A 22,970-nucleotide genomic window follows, 5' to 3' on the forward strand; every position below is an offset into this window, starting at 1 on the left:
TTATAAAAGAGGCATATTTTTCAGTCTTGACCAATTGTCACCGGCAACGAGGATTGCAATATCATTCTGATCGGTCCCCTTTACGACAAGAATTTTACCTATCTTTTACTATGAATGTACAGTTTCGATTTTATATGAGCAGGTTTCGACTTTGCACGTTGCACTTTCTTGTGGCCTTCCCTAAGCAGGCTTAATGGTGCAAGAATCTTATTCCCTGCCCCTGCAATAACTTAACCCAACAGAGCACTTTGCACTTTATGCTGTTTTGTACACTCTATAAAGAGCCAAGGGCAAGGTTCCTCATTCCAATTCTAAAAGAAATTCGCCCTTGCACTTATCAAGAGGGTTTTAATTTCTTAAGTTCTTTATTCACTGCAGCTATTTTAAATGTTATCAAAACTGCATTTTTTATAAGAAAACGGCATGAATTGTAAACGAAAATGGTGCTTCTTAAATTTAAGTAGTATTTAGGAAATAATGTTTTATTTTTAAGTGTTGAGCTATAGGGATAAGAGCTATATTATTGTATAAACTGGACACGTCAATTTTAAGTATTATTTTGGTATGTTAAACTTTTATGTCCAATCTGAATCGAATAAAGTTATTTTGACTATGACTATGGATTAAGTGATATACATTGAGGGCCCGATCCACAAAGGTGAGGTTAAAAGTCTAACTTTACTACTTTTCTGTATTCACAAAGGTAAGTTACAACATAGCATGCGTATATGTAAAACGTACATTCACCGAGAAGGGTAGCTTGGTGCTGAACAACAGATGTTTATTATTACCCAACAGTACTCATTTTATCAACCTCAGAAGGATGAAAGACTGAGTGGACCCAGTTGGATTTGAACCTGTGACCATGAGGTCAAACACAGGTCCCTACAGTCAACTGAGCCACCAGGCCCAGCCTAGTTTCTACTTGTAACTAGTAAGCTTACTAGTAGTAAAAAAAATACTAGTAGTAAAGTTGCTATTAGTAAAATTACTAGTAGTAAAGTTACTACTAGTAACTTCCACTCACTGTGAATAGGTGTACATTTTTCAGCCACTCAATAGACCTCAATTTGGCCACATGTCTATGGTCGTTCTTTTTCATGCTTCATAATCTCCTAGTTCATTTCTAGGGTTGGCACATCTAACCCACAGTGACCATTGTGTCTCGTAGACATGTAGGATCATGCAGCATGATAATGATACATCCCTTGCACAAAACAACCTTTAATGGGTTCCATCTGCATGTTCCATTTTACAAATGTAAACAAATCAAAATATATATAACACATGCACAATCCAATTCTAACATCTCCAGACACCAATTTATGACCGAGAAGCTTTAATGTTAAACACACATAGAATCTAAAATTATGTGATTTTTAAAATATATTAACATTGAGCATTATTTTATTTTTTACCTTGACTATGGTAATTCATTCTGTCTGGGACTTTCAGAGAGTCTTGTAAACACACTGCTGGTGCTCTCTTCCAGGACTGAGTTGCAGGCTGGCATTTCTCCATCATTGGCTCCACTTCAGGGGTTGTCTGAGATTCATGGCATAAAACATAATGTTCAATGGCCTGTTCATTGCTCAGCTTTTCTGGCAAATTCATTTTGTCTATAACCCTGGCAGGACAGGTTGTGTTTCTTAGATTTTACTTGAATCTGTATGTGCCCTGAAGGGCCATCTAAAGTTCGAGCAATACATTAAAGCTATCTTATTCTGTACAATAAATATATGTCCTTAGAAAGGTTTTCCAAGCATCATACTACACTCCACTGTAGGTATTTGATTGTACTTCTGAATATCTTTTAGAAAAAATGTTGCCTCCTAAAAATTGTTTACAAAAGTATTGCTCAAATGGATGCTAATTTTGGATTGTTAATTCCAATGGGGTGATATTTTTGTAAGCAATATTTAAGAAACACTACTTGTGAGACAAGATTTTGGCCACAATATTCTGGTACAACACTATTAAACCTATCATCCATAGGGTGGTCTTTCCCCAGACTGTTTGCCTTTTACCTCCTGTTTTGCAACGTTTTTTTGTTGGCCTTAGGACTCTGAGTACATTACCACTGGTTACCAGTGCTACAGTGCATGTGTTTTTTCCCTAAACTTGGTGACATTGATGTATATCTGATTGGCATATTTGATTTACTAGTAAATTGGTATAGCATATACCCAGGGCCTGTACTTTAGTTGCTACTAGTGGGCTGCAGAACTGATTGTGCCGCCCACAGAAGGAGCCTTTCAAACCTGTCTCAGGCCTGCCACTGCAGTGCCTGTGAGTGCAGTTTACTGCCACTTCGACTTGGCATTTAAAACTACTTGCCAAGTCTTAAACTCCCTTTTTCTTACATATAAGTCACCCTTAAGGTAGGCCCTAAGTAACCCTAAGGGTAGGATGCTTTGTAAGTAAAAGGTAGAACTTTCATGTTTATATGTCCTGAAAGTGACAAACATCCTATTTAATTTTTCACTACTGTTAGGCGTACATCTCTCATGGGCTAGCATTGGGAATTCCTTAATACTTTTTTAAGCTGTAATTCCTGATCAGAGAGGAATAGCTTTTTCATTTTTCATTTATTTAGAATGATAATGATAAAACCTCCTTACAGGTGAAGTTGGATTTAACATTGCTGTATTAGACATTGCACTTTTAGAAAGTGGACATTTCTCTGCACTTACTGCTCTGTATGCCTGTCAGCCTGTTTCCAATACATGTCTGGAGTGGGTGACAGCTACACTTTGTGCATTCCTGCTAGACAGATACAATACAGGAAGGATAGCTGTGTCTGAGTACACATCTTCATGCATATGCATTTTGATGGACCTTGCCTGGGCAGGATAGAAGGGAGGGGCTAACACTTCACTTGAAGAGGCAGTGTCCTGCCCCACAAAAAGGACTGAGTACCACTCTCCAGATTACCTGCCAGACAGGGCTGAGTTGAAATGGAGATCTATGCACTTCAGAGAGATGCTTTGAAGTCACCCCACATCAAAGGCAATTTTGGGTATAAGTACTGGGTCTCTGACCCCCTAAAATCAGACACTACTGGACTTGTAACTGACGCTCTGCCAGAAAAAAACTTCTGTGATGCTTCAAAGACTCAACTGGAATGCTGATCTGGAAGGCCTGCTTTTCTGTTTGCTGCCCTGCTGCTCTCTGACTCTGCTGAAGGAGAGCTGGACTCTGCCTTAACTCCAAGTGATCTCCAAGGGCGCGTTGGCTTGCCTCCTGTTGCTTGAAACTCGGGGATATCAAAGTCTCTACCCCTGCTCCTGTGCCTGGCTCACTGGGAGTGGCTTAGATACTTGCAACACAGGTTTTGATGCATCTCCTGTCTGCGGGCAGCAGAACCTGTGCATTGACCCAGTTGCGGGAGGAAAATTGGCATATCGCATTGGAACCAGCCCTTTGCCTCCAGAAATCGACGCATCGGACATCATTTCACCACTGCTGCAGTTTGGTGAGATTAATGCATCACCTCGACTGTGTGGCAGAATCCAGCACATCGCTCAATGCCTCTCAACTCCGGCACCCATCTTCCGTTCAGATGCATTGCCTTCACTGCGTGGAGAAAATCGGTGTATCCTGCATCTGTGGGCCTCTACATTAAAGCATGTAACTGTTTGCGACCAGGAAAGTTATTCTGCACACCGGGTCCTGTAGCCAGCAGGCGCTCCATCGCTGTTGGCCCAAACTTTGACCTTGCCCCTGTTCAGCGTGACCTAAAGTAACCTTTTAATGCAACTTTCTTCTAAGCGCTTTACTGTATGTATTCCTTTCAAATTCAATATCTCAACTTTTGTATATTGGATTTTTGACATTTTGGCCCTGTTTTGTTCAGAATATAATAATATATTTTTATAAACCTGTGTGCAGCGGCAGCGGCCATAAACGAAGGGTGGTGGAGCGGGTGGGGTCGCGCAGGAGGTGTCGCGTGGGGGGTGCAATACAATATAATAAAGAAAAACGTACCTTTTGTCGCCGGCCGCTCCAGTTTTGCATCTTCTCGCACCGCCTCTCCTCTTCCTGCCTGCTGGTCCCAGCAGCCCTTGGGGCAGACTCCCTGTCCAATACCCGTGTTGCAGAGGTGATTGGTCTGAGCAGGCAGAAAGACGTCCTTCTCAGAACAGGGAGTCTGTGGGGTTTCTCCAGCCCGCTGCTCAATGCAGCTGGGCTGGAGAAAACCTAAGTGCGCGTGTGTGCTTTGGTCAGCCCGAAATGGCCAGCCAAACACACAAAAGCATTTAGAGAGTGGAGTGCACTAGCACTCCTTCTCCCACCTCCCTTGACTCAGACCCGCACCGCCCCTCCCAACACTGTTGGCTAAAAGCCGGAAAATGTTGATTAAAACAATGCAATAACATTGTTTTATTTTACATTTGTTATCTCTGAGCCAGACAGTGCGGTGACGCTCCTCCGCCAATGCGGAGGAGCAGCCACTGCCTGTGTGAAGTCCTTTTGTGGTGTATTCATTGTGTCACTGTGTGTGTTGCGCAAATACTTTACACATTATCACTTTAGATCAGCCTGGTTGCTCTGTGCCAAGCTACCAGGGGGTTGGCACAGGTTATTTCAACCTATCTAGCTTACCATAACTAGAGGGGTGTATCTAGCTTACTCTAACTAGAGGGGTTCCTGCCTGCCCTGGGTGCATGCTTCAGCCAACCAGGAATCCCATTTCTAACATACCATACCATAATGAGCCACACCATGCTTTGCCATGGTATATCACATATCGTACCATATCATTCCACACCAAGCATAAGATGTCTTACTCTACCACTCATGTTTTGCCATGTCATTCTAGTAACGCTAATGGGGCAATATTTTTATAAGCAATATTTAGGATACACTACATGTGAGACAATATTTTGGTCACAATATTTTTGCAGTATACCATACTGTACCATACCATGTTATACCATACATTAGTAAGCCACATCACCATACCATACCATACCATATCACACCATACCACACAGTACAAAGCCACATCACCATACCATACCATACCATACCATACCATACCATACCAAGCCATAACATGCCATACTCCAGACCACACAACACCATTACCATGCAGTATTTGAAAAAGTAGAGAAAGAAGATGCAGTAACCGGTATAAATGGGTCAAGGTGATATAACGTATAACCACTGCAAATGCTCTGCAATTCTGACTGCATAGTATAAAAATGTTCAAATAACTCTCCAAAAAGAGCTTTTGTTTGTTCATTTAAAATATGTCACTTTGAAAAATGTGGGTTGGGGTATGATTTTCCACAACACGAGATTTTGCTTACATTTTCTTACATTGAAGGAAAAAAACAAAGGTGTGTAGCAAAATTCAATTTTCTGTCAGCTAGCCAAATGAAAGAAGAAACCATCTGCTGTTCCTATAAACAAAGCAGCCAACACACGGAAACCTAAACACACTCTGTGGCATATATAATGTGTTCCCATGTGTCACTACCTGTAGTCTTTAGATATACATAACATATTTTTTCTTTTTTGTTATGTCAGAAACACATGCAAATAAGTCAGACAAGACGTTCTGTTTGTGGCACTTAAGAACAAAAATTATAAGCACGCTAATTAATCATGCAAGCATTATATAAAGGCCTCAGAGTAGCATGTAAATAACAACAAGATCAACACCATTAATGTGCATAACCTGCTAGGATAACATTTGGAAAAAGCTATTCAAAAGCTTGTTAGCACAAAATACCATAATAATTACAAGATGTGATGTCAATTATAAACGGGTATGTACTAAAGTATGGATTGATACTTCTTAGCAGACAGTGATATGAGACATATCAAGATGTGAAACTATGGGCAATATGTACGACAAAGTGTCGGAGCGTGTCGTTAGCCTCCTGGGTTTAACGACACGCTCCGCCACTTCGGAAATGCTAGGCTGCACCATATTTACAAGGATGTGGTGCAGCCTTGCATTTCCCCCTGCGATGGCGCTAAGTTTCACAACTTTGCGCCAACGCAGGCACCCTTGCACCAGAGTGCAAGGGTGTCTGTGTGCAGGGGAGGATTGATTATGTGTAAGAAGGTGTCCCTTCCTGCACATAACCAATCCTAAAAGGCCATTTTGTAACTTTCATGTGTGCTGCTTCATGCAGCATACATGAAAGTTACAAAATGGCATTTTTAAAAAGGTTTGTTTATGTACAGGTAAAGACACCTTCCTGTACATAAACAAACCATGGCATTTAGCTTTTTCCATGTGTGCTGCACAAGGCAGCATACATGGACAAGGCAAAAACGAGGAGAAATAATGCATTTATCCTCGTTTCGCCACCTTAAGACCAGGGTTTTCCTGGTCTTAATTTTGGCGCTGCATCCAATGTACGCCACCCTTGTACATAGGGGGCAGCGTCAAATACAATGGGTGTTGCGGTGGAACGCACACCACAGCACCCACTGCACGCCCCTTTCATGCTAAACATAGTGTGAAAGGGTGCCTTATGTACCAGGCAGCGTTAACGCTGCCTTGTTCATAAGGCAAGGCCCCTATCGCCACGGGAACATCACAAAAAGTGAAGTTCCAGTGGTGATAGGGGCTTGTACATATGCCCCTATGTGTCACATAAGAGTTTTGCAGGAAATTAGCGCTTGTCAATTTGCATATTTTCTTTCCACACCATGTCAATGTTAGGTGACGAGAGACGTGTTTTGCGTGACTTCCCCTATCCAACAAAAAAGATGGGCTCTTTCACTCACTGTTACCAGGGACATGTGACCTCTTGCAACCCAAAGCCTTCAAGAGGGCTATTTCTGTAACGTTGCTCCTGGATCTGTTGGAGGTCTTTGTTGAAGTGCAGATAGAGCACTTTCCCTGGCAGGGTTCTCCAAAGTGGTTTCTGGAGGGCCGGATCCATGCCAGATTTCTAACATATACCTATTTAGATACATTTTGTTATTTTGAAAATCTGGCATTAATCCGGCCCTGCAGGGCTGACTTTGGAGAATCCTGCTTCTAGCGTTTAGTACTGTATGGTATGGTATGGTATGGTGATGTGGCTTAGTACTATATGGTATGGTATGGTATTAGGAGTCTGTCCAAATAGGGTGGGTATTTACACACATGGAAAATACCACTACTCTCGGGAGAGGTATTTACTGCCTGGGGTTGACTCTAAGGATGATATTAATCTAGAAAATATGGAATGAGACCTGGATACTGACATATATCCCTCATTGTATTAGCATTAGTTGGTATAGTTTGCAAATCGCTATGGGTTATGTCTGTAGAAACATCCATGGGATTTCATCACTTAATCCAATCCTATGGGTTGACAAATGGTATATCCATCACTGTTCTTTCTTGAATAGTAACATTTCAGAATTTTAAATGTCAATGAGTTTCAGTTGTTCCATCACTACAAATTTAAGGTCCTCAGCTGAGTGACCTGCTGTATGGTTTGACATCTTTGTAGTGCTCTCCACATTTGAAATTTCTGCAATGTTCGATGATCCCTGTTTTATCTAGTCTCATAGCCATCCCTACAAACTGAAGGCTGCATGGGCAGGTGATAAGGTAAATTAAGCATGCGAAATTACAATTAGTGTGTTTTCCTAATAGCAATACTTTTTCTAAGCTAAGTCAATTGTTTTGGTCTGAGTAGTCAGGTTGTAGATACTGCAATGTCCGTAGGGGTAGTGACCAACTATCTTCAGAAGGTTTTATCTGAGTGAGGTCATATCCACTCTATTTTATTTTCTATCGATTCTAGTATTTACCAAGAGATCTTTTAGACTGGTGTTTTTTATGAGAAAAGAGTGGCTTTTCTAATTTATGTCCCTGTATTTAGAATGTTCCAGTTCTTGTTCATAATCTATTTATTATGATACACAACAACACAGCTCACTGTATTCTCCTTACTGATCCTTGGAGTTTGGAAATAAATCAATCAATGACCATTTGTAAAGCGCACATCTACCTCTAAAAGAGGTGTCCCGGCACTGGAGCAAACTAAAGAGACAGATCAGCAAGCATTGTTACCCTTGTTTAAAAAGGCACATTTTTAAGGCTTTCCTCAATTCACGTTCTGTTTCTAACAGGTGCAAGTGACAAGGCAATGCGTTCCATAGTTAGTGGTCCTTACCGTGAAGGACCTGCCCCCTTGTCGGGTCTTGGCATATCGTGGGACACAGAGGAGACTCAGGTGATTAAATCTCAGGATCCGTTTGTGTTGATATAGGCTAAGCCTCTGCCTGAGGTAGCCAAGGCCCCTGCCGCTCACCACTCTGAAGGCGAGGGTCAGCACCTTAAACTCTATCCTCCTGGCCACCGGGAGCCAATGCAGCTGTCTCAAGTGCGGAGAATGTGCTGATGGAGAGCAACCCGACAGATTAGCCTTGCTGCCGCATTCTGAAACATCTGTAGCCGGTGGATCGGATAGGCAGGCAATCCCAAATAGAGGCTGATGGCATAATCCTGCTGAGAGGTCACTAATGCATGGACCGTGATCTTCCTGAAGAAAACGTAAAAACTTCCTGATGGTTCTCAGATTTCCAAAGCAGGAAATCAGCATCAAATAGGAAGTGTCTTACATGTGGTCAATTATGCAATAGAAAATTAATGATATATCATTTTATCTCTAAAGAGAACGGACAGGATACTTCCAAAGCCAGAGAGAACATTTTCTTGAGGAATTATGCACTCTGCATAAACCAAGCCCACACCTAAATATACACAGTAATTAAGCAACCAAGGATCTATTAGAAAGGGAAGAACACTATTTGTATCTAAAGATAGGTCACATACACTGTACCCAAGTTTTAACAGTGACCTAATGTTCTTAAACAGCAATTGCCAACAGAAGAGAGACAATCTCCATGCTTCTGTAAATCTGAAATATGGATTATAACTACCCAGATTTCAAGAAAAACATGTGAAAATTTGGATGGTAGTGATGATTACAGGTGTTGTTCATATTTTATATTGGCCCTTATGGGTGGTCAGTCATAAACCCTCGATGAAACCTGGCCTCACTGTTACCGATACTGTAGGCAATAGATAGAAGACCGCCACAGCGACGGTCTTCTGTGCTAGCTGAATGCACTCCGACGCCGACTTGATGGCAAGATCCTGCGGACCAGTTTTGGATGTTCCATTTGGGCTGGTGGTGTCAGTGCGGTTATGGAGTGAGGCTTTGGGGGGTGCAGAGACAGGTAAGTGATACATTTTCTAAACAGTTCTATACATGTCTGATGTGTATATGTATATATGTGGTTGTTGTTAATGTGTACAATCTACATACTGCATGCCACATCCACACCATACATATACCATGTAATGTATAGGCACACACACCCCGAATACTTACCTGCCATTCTGTAAAAACAGGCGACCAGACCATCATGGACAGGGTGCATCAGGACAGAGGGACCAGGACCGTCGTGGTCTGGACAGATTTGCTGCAAGAACCCCATTTTCAGGTGAGTATTCCCCTCTTTTCACACCTTTCCGCTGACTCTAGCTTGAAGGGATTCCCATTTGAATTCCTCTAGAACAAGCCACATCCTAATCGGGATAGTGGGAATCCTGGCTGGAATCCTGCCATCGCCAGCAGCAGCTCCTGGAAGTGTCAGCAGCGGGAGTAATTTGCTGGCGTAGTTGGCGGGACCACAACAGTCTTCCAGCCTATTGCCGGCCAGAATTTAAATCGCGTGGGCAGACCGCCAGGCAGGCAGGCAGGAAGACTGTCAAAAAGTCGCTGATGGGGCCAGTCCCGCCCACATCTAAATCAGGCCCTCAGTTCTAGAACAAAAGAAAGCAAAAAGTGGATTTAATTCAGAATAGTTAAATTTACAGTATAGAGAAAAATGCATGTATTTGCCACAAAGGCTAAAATACAGAATTACAAAATAATGTGAAATCATAAAATTCATAAATCCCTAGTTAAAGTTGAATCCAAGCAGAATTCCAAGTGTCAAACTCAGAAAGAGTTTCAACTTGGGGAGAGGAGTTGGCCTAACGGCTAGGGCGGTCGACCTCAAATCTGCAAAACTGGGTTCAAGTCTCGGCAATGACCCTGAAAATCCTGTGATTCTGGGCAAATCACTTAATCTCCCCATGCCTAACAAAAATGAATGTTTCCTCATGTAACAAAACTGGTGCTATGTAAAGTGCTCTGATACCTGATTCGGGTCAAGTTCGCACTCTAAGTCAAATGGACATAGAAAATAAAAGTGTCCAGCAACATCAGTCCGAATGACAGCTGTAAAATCCAACAAAACCCCAACGGGAATAAACAAAAAGGAACCTGAGCATCTAAAACCCAAGAGTTTTTATGCACAAATCATACTTTCTATTAACATATTCTGCAAATTTAGCATAGTATGATCATTGTTAGGGTCGCATTGGCAAATCAGATCCAAATACGAAGTTTTCTGATACATTAGCACTAATTAGTAAGTGACATTTTCCATCTTCCTTCTCAACAACTGATCTCCGGAAATGATCGACACAAAATGAAACATCACTCTAACAATGGCTCATAGAATTTAAATGTCCATATCAACAGTTTCAGCCAAGGTCCTTGAAAATGATACTTTGGGTACACAGTGAAAGCTTCATTCCCAATACAGGCTTTCTAACAATGTTGTACATTGCTATCATATTTACGTCATTCACTTGGTGTTCTGTGGAGATGGGGGTTGAAATGACTTGCAGCTGACCTAGGTAACTCGTTTCAAGTGCTACATCATTAATTCATCAGTTATGACTCTATTTATCTTTAACCCCTTCCCCGCTCATGACGGAACCGCTCCGTCATGAGCCACGGTTGCCGTGTGCTCATGACGGAGCGGTTCCGTCATGCCACGACTGTTGGCGGCCGCTCCGCCCACGCGGCGCTGTTTCCCCGCCTGTGCGGGGGGACAACGCAACTGGGCGGAGTCATGACGGAACCGCTCCGTCATGAGCACAGCTCAACCGTGGCTCATGACGGAGTGGCTCCGTCATGAGCACAGCGCCACCGCGCTGCCCCCCCGCACCCTCCCAGCGCTGCGGCGGAATTCCCGCCGCAGCGAAGGGGTTAAAACACTTACAATGTTTACATGGAATTTGCATATATTGCTTATTGTCAAAAACACTTTGACGGTAACAGTCTTTCAATCTGATGAGTTACATCCAGTCTGCATAGGTTTTGATGTAATTAGCATGGAGCTCATATGAATGATAACACTCTTGCCTTGAAGCAAGACATGAAAGAACCATACCTGGGTTGAGGACACCAAGGGGCATATTTATGAGAACTGATGCATCGCTGCGTTGCCACAGCGTTGCGTCAAAAAATGAAGCGCAGCTGTATGCCACTTTCAAGCGAAATGGATGAAGTGTATTTATGGTATGGTACATCATGTCGTATCGTCCCAAGGTGCCTCAAAATGTTTGACACATCAGTGGGAAGGATGGCGCAAAGTGTTGTACCACATCTGCTTTCCATGTACGCAAAGCTTATTTGCAGGTCAAAAAACTATTATTACGTGCCGTAAATCAACTTTGCATCACATAGGAGTGAGGAATGCGGTGCAAAGCCTCAAAAAGCGATGCATTGCAAACAAAAAAAGTTTCCAATGCAGCAAAAGCAAAAGAAGGAGGGAGCAGCAAGCACAAGCAGTGAGGGCAGCAACCCCAACACCAGCCAAGATGTCCAGACAGAATTCCATGGGAAGAGGAAGAGCAAATTCAATGAGGAGGAGAACCAAATATTAATAAATGAGGTGACAAAAAATTAACACCTTCTCTTTGTCACCCCCAAATTGCCATTAGGGAAGAAGGAATCCATTTGGCTGTCCATGCTTTCATCCTTTCTGAAGGAAAGGAGACAAACAGTGACATTGGACAAGTATAAATCGGATCCCTACGTCCTCCCATGCAGAGTTCCACAGAGCTCATCTCTTAGTCCATCTATTTTTAACGTGTATGTATCTGAACTCGCCCCTCTGATCCGAGAGGTTGGTTTTAGCCTCATGTCGTATGCCGATGACACACAGAGGTATGATGTGTATGCTGCAAGGTAATCTGAGTGATAGTCACACACTGCTGTGTTTAATAGGTGGCAGCGTATAAAGATCAAGCCTCCCCACACTACAGTTTCAGAACTGTATGAGGGAAATAAACAGATGGATTGGAAAACACTGTCTTAAGCTGAATTCTGATAAGACCAAGGTAGTAATCTTTGGCAACCTACGACCCAGAAGGGACAATCTCTGGTGGTCGGTGGAGATGGGAGAACCGCCAAAACCAGCTCCGAAGGCAAAATATTTGGGAGTCTTTATTGATGATAAATTAACACTATCTCACCAGACCAATGCCATCGTATCTGCCTCCCACTTTCTGATAAAGAAACTCAAGAAGATTCTACCTTACATCCCCACTGACTCTAGAAGGACAGTTGTAACCATCCTAATACAGTAAAAATTGGATTACTGAAATGGGCTCTATCTGAGTATGCAGAATCAATATCAAAAAAAGTTTCAGAAAGTTAAAAATGTAGCCGCCAGACTTCTGCTGAATGTCCCTAAGCATGAATCGGTAGCGAAGGAAATTTGAAGACTTCACTGGCTTCAGGTGGCACAACAAATTAAATTCAAGTCACTGTGCCTAGCATACAAGGCACTGAGCAACACAGGACCACTTAGTCTTAGAAATCCCTTTGCCTGGTATGACCCGGCAAGATAATTACACTCCACAGGTGCTAGACTTGTGAAAGTTCCAAGGATACGGTCCTCAAGTTGGGGCGGCCGAAGTCTCTCGTATGGCTCTGCAAAACTCTGGAACATGCTCTCAATGGAGCTCAGAAGCGCAAGCTCACTCACCATCTTTAGAAAAGGGCTAACAACTTGGCTATTTCAGAACTAGACACTCCATCTGGGCTTATCACGTCCTAGTGCCGAGACAACTCCGGGTATTCGCGCGCTCAATAAATTTTCATAACATAACATAGTGGATAAGATTAACAGTGTAGGCCAAACAAAAAGACAGTGCAAGAAGCACTAGCTTGATTAAAGTCCATGACCAAAGGGAAAATGGTCAAGAACCCGAGGGCAGCCATGTGCATTGGAGGAGGAGGACCTGAGGACCAGGAGGAAGTAGACACCTTGGAGGAGCAGGTGGATTCAGTCATCCCAAAAGAGTTGGTGGCAGGAGTGGAAGGAAAGGACAGTGCTGGGGTCGAGGACCAGGAAGATCTACAGGGTAAGTGTCAACAAGGGACAATGTGGTTAAAACTGTCATGCAGTGCAGTACAGCGCAACAACACTTGTGCTGAGTGCAAGAGAAAAGGCAGGAAGGTCTCACACGTTAACTCATACATCACATCAATGTACATTTTTTGCCCAGTGACAATTGGTTCAGCCCAGTCCAGTGCTACCAAGTTTTTCAGGTCCATTTGTGATGTGTTGCCCTAGTCCAGGTTGTCCTTTGAATAATGAGACTTGTAGTGGAGGGTATAACACGAGTGCCCAGAACTTCAAGTCCCGCAATACAAAGCAAAACACCTGGACTGGAGCAGCACATCATTCATGGACCTTGGAAACCTGTCCAACCTGACTGTGACAATGCAGCCCCCTTGCACCATGAGGCAAGCATGCTTGTCTTGGGGCTACAAAACCAAAAGTGGAGTGTAAAGTAATGGAGTGGAATACGGTTGCCAAAGGATTAACTTCTCACTTGAAAGGGGATCCAGGTACTGAGTAAGTGAACGATCTCCAAGTAGGATCATGTGAAGAGCCACCTATAAAGTCACTAGCATGAAACCCATATTGCACGCAGCTGTCCTGATGTGCTGGTTGAGATTTCAGAGGTGGTGCCTGCAATGTTAGAGCCCACACTACCTCCTGTCTTGTACAAATGAATATTGGGGGTGGGGATGAATGCAAGTGATGCACACCAGAGGTCCATGAGTGCTTGTTGGAAGCATAATGGTGTGTGAGTTTGGTGGGCCCCTGGTAGTGTACTGCCATGTAGGTGTGGCTAAACAAATTGAACTGACAGTGTGTCTGAATGGGGAAACATTGAATCTATGTTTTGAAATTATTTTATTGAATTAACAAATGTCAATGAAAACAAAGTCAAATACAAGCAGCATAAGTATAGGAGAGTGATACAATTGTCAAGTGTGATACATATGAATCCAGAAATAGATAGGGGGAGGAGTCAGTATAACAGGGAAGCCAAAAAGCCAGGAGGGGATCTGAATCTCAAGGAGGGGAGGTATGATGTGTATGCTGCAAGGTAATCTGAGTGATAGTCACACACTGCTGTGTTTAATAGTTTCCTCCTTGTGTAGCAGCTGTGAAAGGATGCTGTAGATGAGGACATTGGTGTACTACATTCTCCTTGTGATGTGGGCCTGGGTGACAGTGTAGCAGGTGTCAGGGGGGAGCCAAAAGAAGAAACGTCTGACTATGCTACATATGTTAAATCAGGAGGATGTGAAACAGGGAATTGTGAAGTGACAGGGTGAGCTAGGTATCCAGGATGATGGACATGTTTTTGGGGTTGGTTTGAGGATAAGGGGGTTGGGCCTAGTCGTGTGGGTAGCCAGGGTAGGTACATGTTACATAATATCATCACTATTATCTTGTGAGGTTCTGCATGAGCCATAGCTCTCACATACAGGTGGGCATGTTGTCCAATTACATAATGTAACAAATGTTGGCGGTGTTGGTGTCTCCTGAGAGTCAATGTATGATCTGGGTGTCATCAGTGCGTGACAATATGTTGAGTACCTGTGTCTAAATGATGATTGCCAGATGAGTCATGTGCAGCTAAAAGTGATTTGTTCTACTCTGCAGATGAGCAACTTGGGTAATGAGGAAATGGAGTGAGCTTCAATGGAAATGAGGAAATGGAGTGAGCTTCAATGGTTGCATTTTCCAAGTGTGACTGTGGCTATCCCCGTCAGAGATGGTGCACAGTGCCTATGGTTCTAGACTATGGAGATGACTGTGTGTACTAGGAAACTATGGGATTCTCACAAATAAGTAAACTATGGTAAATACAAGCCTTACCCATTCCAGCAGTGTAGCAAAGTTGCTTGCTATGTTGAGTTGTGTGGATGTGTGTCAAATATGACCCCCTCATCAACATGAATGCACAAATTGCATGAAAGACAGCACAGCAAGGCAGATGGGCGTGGTGTATCATGTGAAAAGCAGAGTGCAGGACCAAATATAATAGATGACAAAATAACATTACTTTGTCATGAGCTGTGGGCGACGTGATGGCTAGAGGTAATGCTGGCACACTGGTGACATGGTGCAATGTTCTCAGCAGTGGTGTCAATGAGTGATTCTTACATCAATATAGCAATTATAAAAAACAAGCTAAGCAACATGGTAAATGGTAAACTGGGTCCTTAACTGCATTCACCCACTCAGGAAGGGCAGGCCATATGCTGCGTAGCTGTGTTGCAATGTGTGGTATGACACAAAAAGGATTCCTTGCTACACAGTGGTTGTGTCAACACTGTAAAGATATTGCCATGTGAAAGGCAATACCAGTGTAACTTGGCTTCATTTACTTATACTAACATATGCTCTACACATCTATGTGTAACATAAACTGAATGAAAATAAAGTCTGTTTGTCACCCAAATTACTTATGGCAACATCTATCATAGATAATTTTTAGCATATTCCAATTTAATTGCAGAGGGACAAAAACTCCCATTGTCCAGCAGCCTGTCCTGGATAACCAACCTGTTGGTGATGACATCCTGTCCCCATGGATGATGACACCTTCCAGCAACTCCTGTAATCTCCGTCTCTGGTCATAGCAAATGATGACAGTATTGCAGGGTCTCCAGAGGAACTGCCACCCACAGGACATGCCCCATTCAAGCCCAGCCGCGGCCTCTAAGAAACCCCAAGTTGTCTTCCAACGGTGAGTGGTAGGAGTCCAGCAGCAAATGGTTGATGTTGTGCGGACGGGGATGGTCTGCCATAGTGGGCAGCCTAGAGGGTGTCTGTAGGTGTCTCAGTCCTAATAAGGATACAACAGAGGCAATTAAAGGCACCTACCCTTGGTTCTATATTATGGATGAGTCCCTAGCTGACATTGCTGGTGTCATGAGGCAGAGGCAAGAACAACAGACCTCAACATCTGATACTAGTGAGGCTGCTCCTAAGTTGGGCACCATCATCGACATCATGGGATCTATGGAGCACGCGTTGGACTCCAACATAGCAACAATGACTGCCCTCCATAGCGATGTTGTTGCATTGTTGAGAAGCCATCAGACCCCTGTTCAGCACTGTGCTGCCTTCCTTGCTGGCACAGAAAAATGCTGGTGGGGACAGGGGAGCCACATCTTCTGCCCCTGGTGTGTGTGTGTGCTAGGCCTGGGCGTAGTTCGCAGAGTTTTGCTATGCAGAACTCCGTGAAGTTACAAAAAAACTCAGTGAAGTTCCGCAAGTGCATTGCAAACTGCAGTTTGTGCTGGTATTTCTGCCTCTCGGGTGGAAATTCTACCCGAGCGGCAGCTCGCACTCGTGAACTTACTGTTCGCGAGCTTACCGTTCGCGATTGCGTGCGGGGAAAAAAATCTGCTGGACATTGCAAAGCGGAGTTTTCTGCTCTCCGCGAGCTCTGCGGAGTGCAGAAAACTCCGCGAATGGAGCGAAGTTCACCACCCAGGCCTAGTGTGTGCCTCAGATGACTCCCATACAAACACCACCAACAGCAGGGGAGGCACAACACCCATCAGGGAAGGAAGATGCAAAGTTCCCCAGTTTCCATCGGCGAACCACCAGGTAACATTTTTCTGTGCCCCTGGCCAGTTTCCCAGTGGTCCTGTGTCTATCATCATGCCACTTCCTTTTGTCACCCAGTACTGTACCTTTCTGTTTGTGCACCTGTTAATGTTATCCACTTGTGAACTTTTGAAGAAGCCTACCTTCCCTAATAGCAATTTGTACCTCCTCACTGAAATTCTCCTTATCGCTACATGTCGCATGGTATGTCTCCCAAATGTACTCTGTCTGGACATCCTTTGCTCACAATCAATGTTGGTGTTGCTCCAAAACACTGTGAAAAAGTTCATGCTCACCCATCCACATTTCTAAATTAATTGAGTCCTGTCAGACAGAGTGTTGTATGTTTGTTGCAGAAAGGACTACTTATACCATGATGGATGTGTATTAACATAACCCACTTCGTAGCATCTCAAGGAGAGTGAGCTAAAGCCACAAGCACCTGCTCTTTTTGGATATGCACCAACAACAATTACATCCACTGTGATGGCATAATGAGGAATATGTTGTCTCCCAATGGAAGGTCAGGGTGTGACAATAAGCTTCAGTTATTTGACTAACACACAGTGAAAAGCTCTAACTAAATACACAAATGCCTACCTTCTGAAATGGGGTCTGCGAAGCATGTGAGACAATTACACTGTTTTGCTCATCCACTTATATCTAGCTCAGTGAACATGACAACATGATCAAACACTTATGATGGCCTCAATACTCAAATTGAGGAGATCCTAAAGTACATAAATTATCATGGTTGCCCTAATAGGCAGAATGTCATGCCTATACTCCTACTGAATTAGCATAATACCTGTGCCATACAAGGTTGCACAAGGCAAATCCAATACCTTGAATGTCAGGTTGCAGGAAATGCAAGGGCTTATTATTTGGGCCCTGTGTCAACTGGTAACTGGTGAATAAAGCTACACTGGGATACGTAGGGTAAATGTTGTGAATGTAACCACACATTACTTCTATTGTACAATGTACACACAGATTCTTGCATAGGAGTCAAAAGCACCGAACCAGGAAGAAAGCAACACTGAACCAGGGGAAGAGGGCATGGGAGACTTATGGTCTTAAATCTTTAAAAGTACTTACCCAAAGTGAACTGCATGTAGTGCCACACTTAGCAAGTAGTCATTGTCAATGTGGGGGAAGGTTCCCCAGGCAGGTGTGGATATGTTCATGATTTGTAACCACCCAACAACAATTACCCACTTGCACAATGGTGCAAGGATGTGTGCTGTAGTGGCAGGCACCAGAGTGTGTCCCAGCACAGCCAGGAATCTACAATTTGTTATGACAAAACCTTCCCAACTATACCTGCTGTGTCTCTTACACACTAAGCCTGGGCGTTGAACTACGCTCCGTTCGCGGAGCTTGTGAAGTTTAGGCAACTTCGCGTTTTGCGTAGAGCGCGCAGTTGCAGAGTGCTACGCAATCTAGCGCGTAGTGTAGTGTTTTTGCTTCCTCGCGCGCTCAATATTCATCCTCGCGCGCGCGGTAACGTCTTACCGTGATTCTGCGTTCGACAACTTGCTTTTCAATCCATTCGCGTGCGCCACGAGATTTGTAATATAGCTGCCCAAGCCTGCGAGAGTGTGCGAACGCGAACACGTCATTCGGGCGTGTGAGCTGACTTCCGGCGGCTGTCTTGGTAAGATCCCGATCCCGAACATGCAAAAACTACAATCTGGCGAAGAATATCTCTCGAGCTTCATAAAACCTTCTCTAAAATGATCATTTTGCTCAGAAAAACTCCTCAGATTGTGATTTTGCTGTCGTCTTTTGTGTAAGGAGTCCTTTAATTTTTTTAACTCTTTTTTTCAAGAGGAAGGAAGTGCCCCTGCGTCTCCAAGTTCCTGTTCCTGTCCAGCAGGCTCCTCCCAGTGCTTTGTCCATGTGCTGTTCACTTTCATTTGGATTTGGAGCTGGAAAGATCACTTTTTGTGTCTGTCTGCTGCATCATATACCTTTGGATTGGATTTATTTGAGGACTTTTTGATTTAAGATTTAATTTACTACAAGTAAGTTGGAGAATTGGTGTGTTTGTTTCATTGGGGCTTGTTTGTAGTGTACCTACATTTTTCTGGGATTTTCATTTTTAAAAAAAAGTTATTGTTGTGGGTGGGCTGTACTTTCAATAGGGGTCTAGTTGTTTTTCTCTGCAATTTCAGCCAGTAGGGTACCTATGGGTCCATGTTTCGTGGTGTCTGTTGAGTTTCAACATCATGTAGGGCATGGATGGCATAGGATTGAAATGCTAAATGTGGATGTGGTGTATTTCACTGTTTGTGTGTGTGTGTGAAATACCTTTGTTGGATGTGTGTGCTTGATGTGTAACTTCTTTCCAATCCTTTCGTAGCCCTGTTGATTTTCATTTTTGTATTAAAGCTGTGTTGTTTAGCAGGCCTCCTTTGTCCATTCATAGCCTGCTTCAGTTCAAATTTGTTTTCCATGGCCTGTTGTGACTGTGAGTGGGCATGTGGCTTGTGGCACTTTTGTGGTGGTAGTTTAGTAGTGTGTGCTTCTTTTTCCTTAAAGGCCTGCATTTATTTTCTTTGTTCCCCTTGGCTTATGCTTGTTGTTGTTGTGTCCTGGCCATGTGTGTGGCGACCATTTTGTGAAGGCAGGCATTGTGCTTTTGCCATAGGCTTACATTGTCTGTCTTCCATTTCTTGTTGTTGTGGGTGTGTAGCGGCCATTTTGTGGAGCCATCCAAGCAGTGTGCTTGCTTTTTCCATTTTGTTCCAAGCTTGTGGCCTAGTCTGCCAGTAGGCCCAGAGGTAGTCATTCTCAAATCTTTGGTGCATTATTTAAATTTACAGTTTGTGTTGTCTGTAGAATTTTTTTTTACACCATGGATGGCTTTGGATTGAATTGCAAAAGGTGTTTTTTGGGGTGGAATAGCAGTTTTTGGGTGTGTGTTAAATAAATAGGGCTTTTCAGCCAGTAGGTAAGCCTAGGGATTCAGCTCGCGTACTTTCGGTAACTCTGCACAGCGCGACAACGCGGACTTACAGTTTTTGTCATTTTCGCGCTCTCAATATGCGTGTTCGCGCACGCGATAAAGCCTTTTTGTACAGTTCGCGATCCCGAACACGAAGCATTTGCAATCTGGCAAACAATATCTCGCGAACAACATAAATCCTTCTCGAAAACGCTGATTTTGTGCATTTTGGTAAAAAAACTCCTCAGGTTGTCATTCTGCTGTAGTTTTGGAGCACGGAGTCACTCTTATTTTAAAGAAATTATTTTTCGGAGAGGTAGTAAGTCCCACAGAGACTACATCTTCCTGTTCCTGTCCTTTGTAATCAGTTTTTTGTTATTATTGTGGTGGTTGGCCTGAGCATGTGTGTGGCGGCCATTTTGTGAAGGCAGGCATTGTGCTTTTTTGCCATAGGCTAACATTGTCTGTTTTCCATTTCTTGTTGTGGGTGTGTAGCGGCCATTTTGTGGAGCCATCCAAGCAGTGTGCTTGCTTTTGCCATTCTGTTCCAAGCTTGTGGCCTAGTCTGCCAGTAGGCCCAGAGGTAGTCATCCTCAAATCTTTGGTGCATTATTTAAATTTACAGTTTGTGTTGTCAGTTGAATTTTTTTTTTTACACCATGGATGGCTTTGGATTGAATTGCAAAAGGTGTTTTTTGGGGTGGAATAGCAGGTTTTGGGTGTGTGTTAAATAAATAGGGCTTTTCAGCCAGTAGGTAACCCTAGGGATTCAGTTTGCGTACTTTTGGTAACTCTGCACAGCGCAACAAGGCGGACTTACAGTTTTTGTCATTTTCGCGCTCTCAATATGCGTGTTCGCGCACGCGATAAAGCCTTTTTGTACAGTTTGCGATCCCGAACACGCAGCATTTGCAATCTGGCAAACAATATCTCGCGAGCAACATATATCCTTCTCGAAAACGCTGATTTTGTGCATTTTGCTAAAAAAACTCTTCAGGTTGTCATTCTGCTGTAGTTTTGGAGCACGGAGTCACTTTTATTTTTTTAAAAATATTTTTAGGAGAGGAAGTAAGTCCCACAGAGACTACAACTTCCTGTTCCTGTCCTTTGTAATCACTTTTTAGTTATTATTGTGGTGGGTGGCCTGAGCATGTGTGTGGCGGCCATTTTGTGAAGACAGGCATTGTGCTTTTTTGCCATAGGCTTACATTGTCTGTTTTCCATTTCTTGTTGTTGTGGGTGTGTAGCGGCCATTTTGTGGAGCCATCCAAGCAGTGTGCTTGCTTTTGCCATTCTGTTCCAAGCTTGTGGCCTAGTCTGCCAGTAGGCCCAGAGGTAGTCATCCTCAAATCTTTGGTGCATTATATAAATTTACAGTTTGTGTTGTCTGTTGAATTTTTTTTTTTACACCATGGATGGCTTTGGATTGAATTGCAAAAGGTGTTTTTTGGGGTGGAATAGCAGTTTTTGGGTGTGTGTTAAATAAATAGGGCTTTTCAGCCAGTAGGTAAGCCTAGGGATTCAGCTCGCGTACTTTCGGTAACTCTGCATAGCGCGACAACGCGGACTTACAGTTTTTGTCTTTTTCGCGTTCTCAATATGCGTGTTCGCGCACGCGATAAAGCCTTTTTGCACAGTTCGCCATCCCGAACACGCAGCATTTGCAATCTGGCAAACAATATCTCGCGAGCAACATAAATCCTTCTTGAAAACGCTGATTTTGTCCATTTTGCTAAAAAAACTTCTCAGGTTGTCATTCTGCTGTAGTTCTGGAGCACGGAGTCACTTTTATTTTAAAAAAAATATTTTTAGGAGAGGAAGTAAGTCCCACAGAGACTACAACTTCCTGTTCATGTCCTTTGTAATCACTTTTTTGTTATTATTGTGGTGGGTGGCCTGAGCATGTGTGGCGGCCAGTTTGTGGAGGCAGGCATTGTGCTTTTGCAATAGGCCTGCATTGTCTTTCTTGTATTCCTGACCTTTTCTTGTTTCTGTGAGTGGCCTGGTCATGTGGTGACGGCCATTTTGTGGTACCAGCCACTGTGCTTTTTCCATAGGCCTCCAAGCTTGTGGCCTAGTCGTACAATAGGCCCAGGGGTACTACTCATCAATCATCACGGGTGCATGGAATTTAAACAACTGTTTTTGTGTTGTGCGTTAAATTTCAACATCATGTATGGCTTTGGATTGAATTGTAAAATGTGGGCTTTACTTTTTTTCGGGGGTACATTTCACTTTTTGGGTGTTGTAAATAAATGCCTTTAGTTTTTATGTGTATATGTTCGTTGTTGTTGGTCCCTGATGCTGCATCCATCCCATAAGATGCATACATTTTTATTTAGGGCAAACAGGCTACACTACATTTATGTTTTTGTTCTTTGCTATTCTTCTTCCTGAGTGTACACAGTACAAGTACACCAGGAGCCCTGGCCTTGTCAATCTCATAAATGGCTATACTGTTGTTGTTCACTGACTTCATAAAATGTAATAATTGTGACCACCCACCAGACACTAAGAATTTATATATTGTATTATTGATCTTTTGACTGGTGTTTTTCTGGCTTTTTTGCTTTTAGGTGCACAAAAGACGAAGGAGGTGTGTCATCATCATCGACCGTTGTGGTGCCAGACCGACGTCCTGCTGCTGTACACGACGTGACGTGTGAGTGACCTGACCAGGCATCTCTGCAACTTGTGCAACTGAGTGCTGTTTTGACATCTGAAGAAGATGCCCCCAAAGAAAGCAGGTAGCAGGTCCTCCGGTACCAAGAAAGTTGCCATGGAGAAGAAGGAACAGAAGAAGAAGGAAGTGTCACTTAAGTCTGGTGTGCCTCCCAAAACCTTTTTTGGGACACCAAAAATGACGCCTGCAGCAGCTGTGTCGGGGGGCCAAGCTGGGGGCAGCACCTCCACATCAGTGGGCCCAACCTACCAACCCAGGCCCAAGCAGATGAGTATGGAAGAGGTAGCCAACCTTATGGTGGAAAGCAGTGATGCTGAGCCTGAACTAAACTTATCGCTATCTCAAAGTAGTACACAATCAACGCAGGAGGGAACACAGAAGATAAGTGGTCAACAGCCGCAACCACCGCCCGCAATAGTAGCTGTAGTTCCTCCCGAAGTAGGGGCAGTTCAGGAAATTGAGCCTCATGCAGAGGAAGAAGAGGAAGCCACTCCTTTAGAAGTTGCATTGGCTTCCAAATCCCCAGCAAGGAAAAGGAGG

Source organism: Triturus cristatus, chromosome 7 (assembly GCF_964204655.1).
Source record: "Triturus cristatus chromosome 7, aTriCri1.1, whole genome shotgun sequence".
In the NCBI taxonomy this organism is placed as follows: Eukaryota; Metazoa; Chordata; class Amphibia; order Caudata; family Salamandridae; genus Triturus; species Triturus cristatus.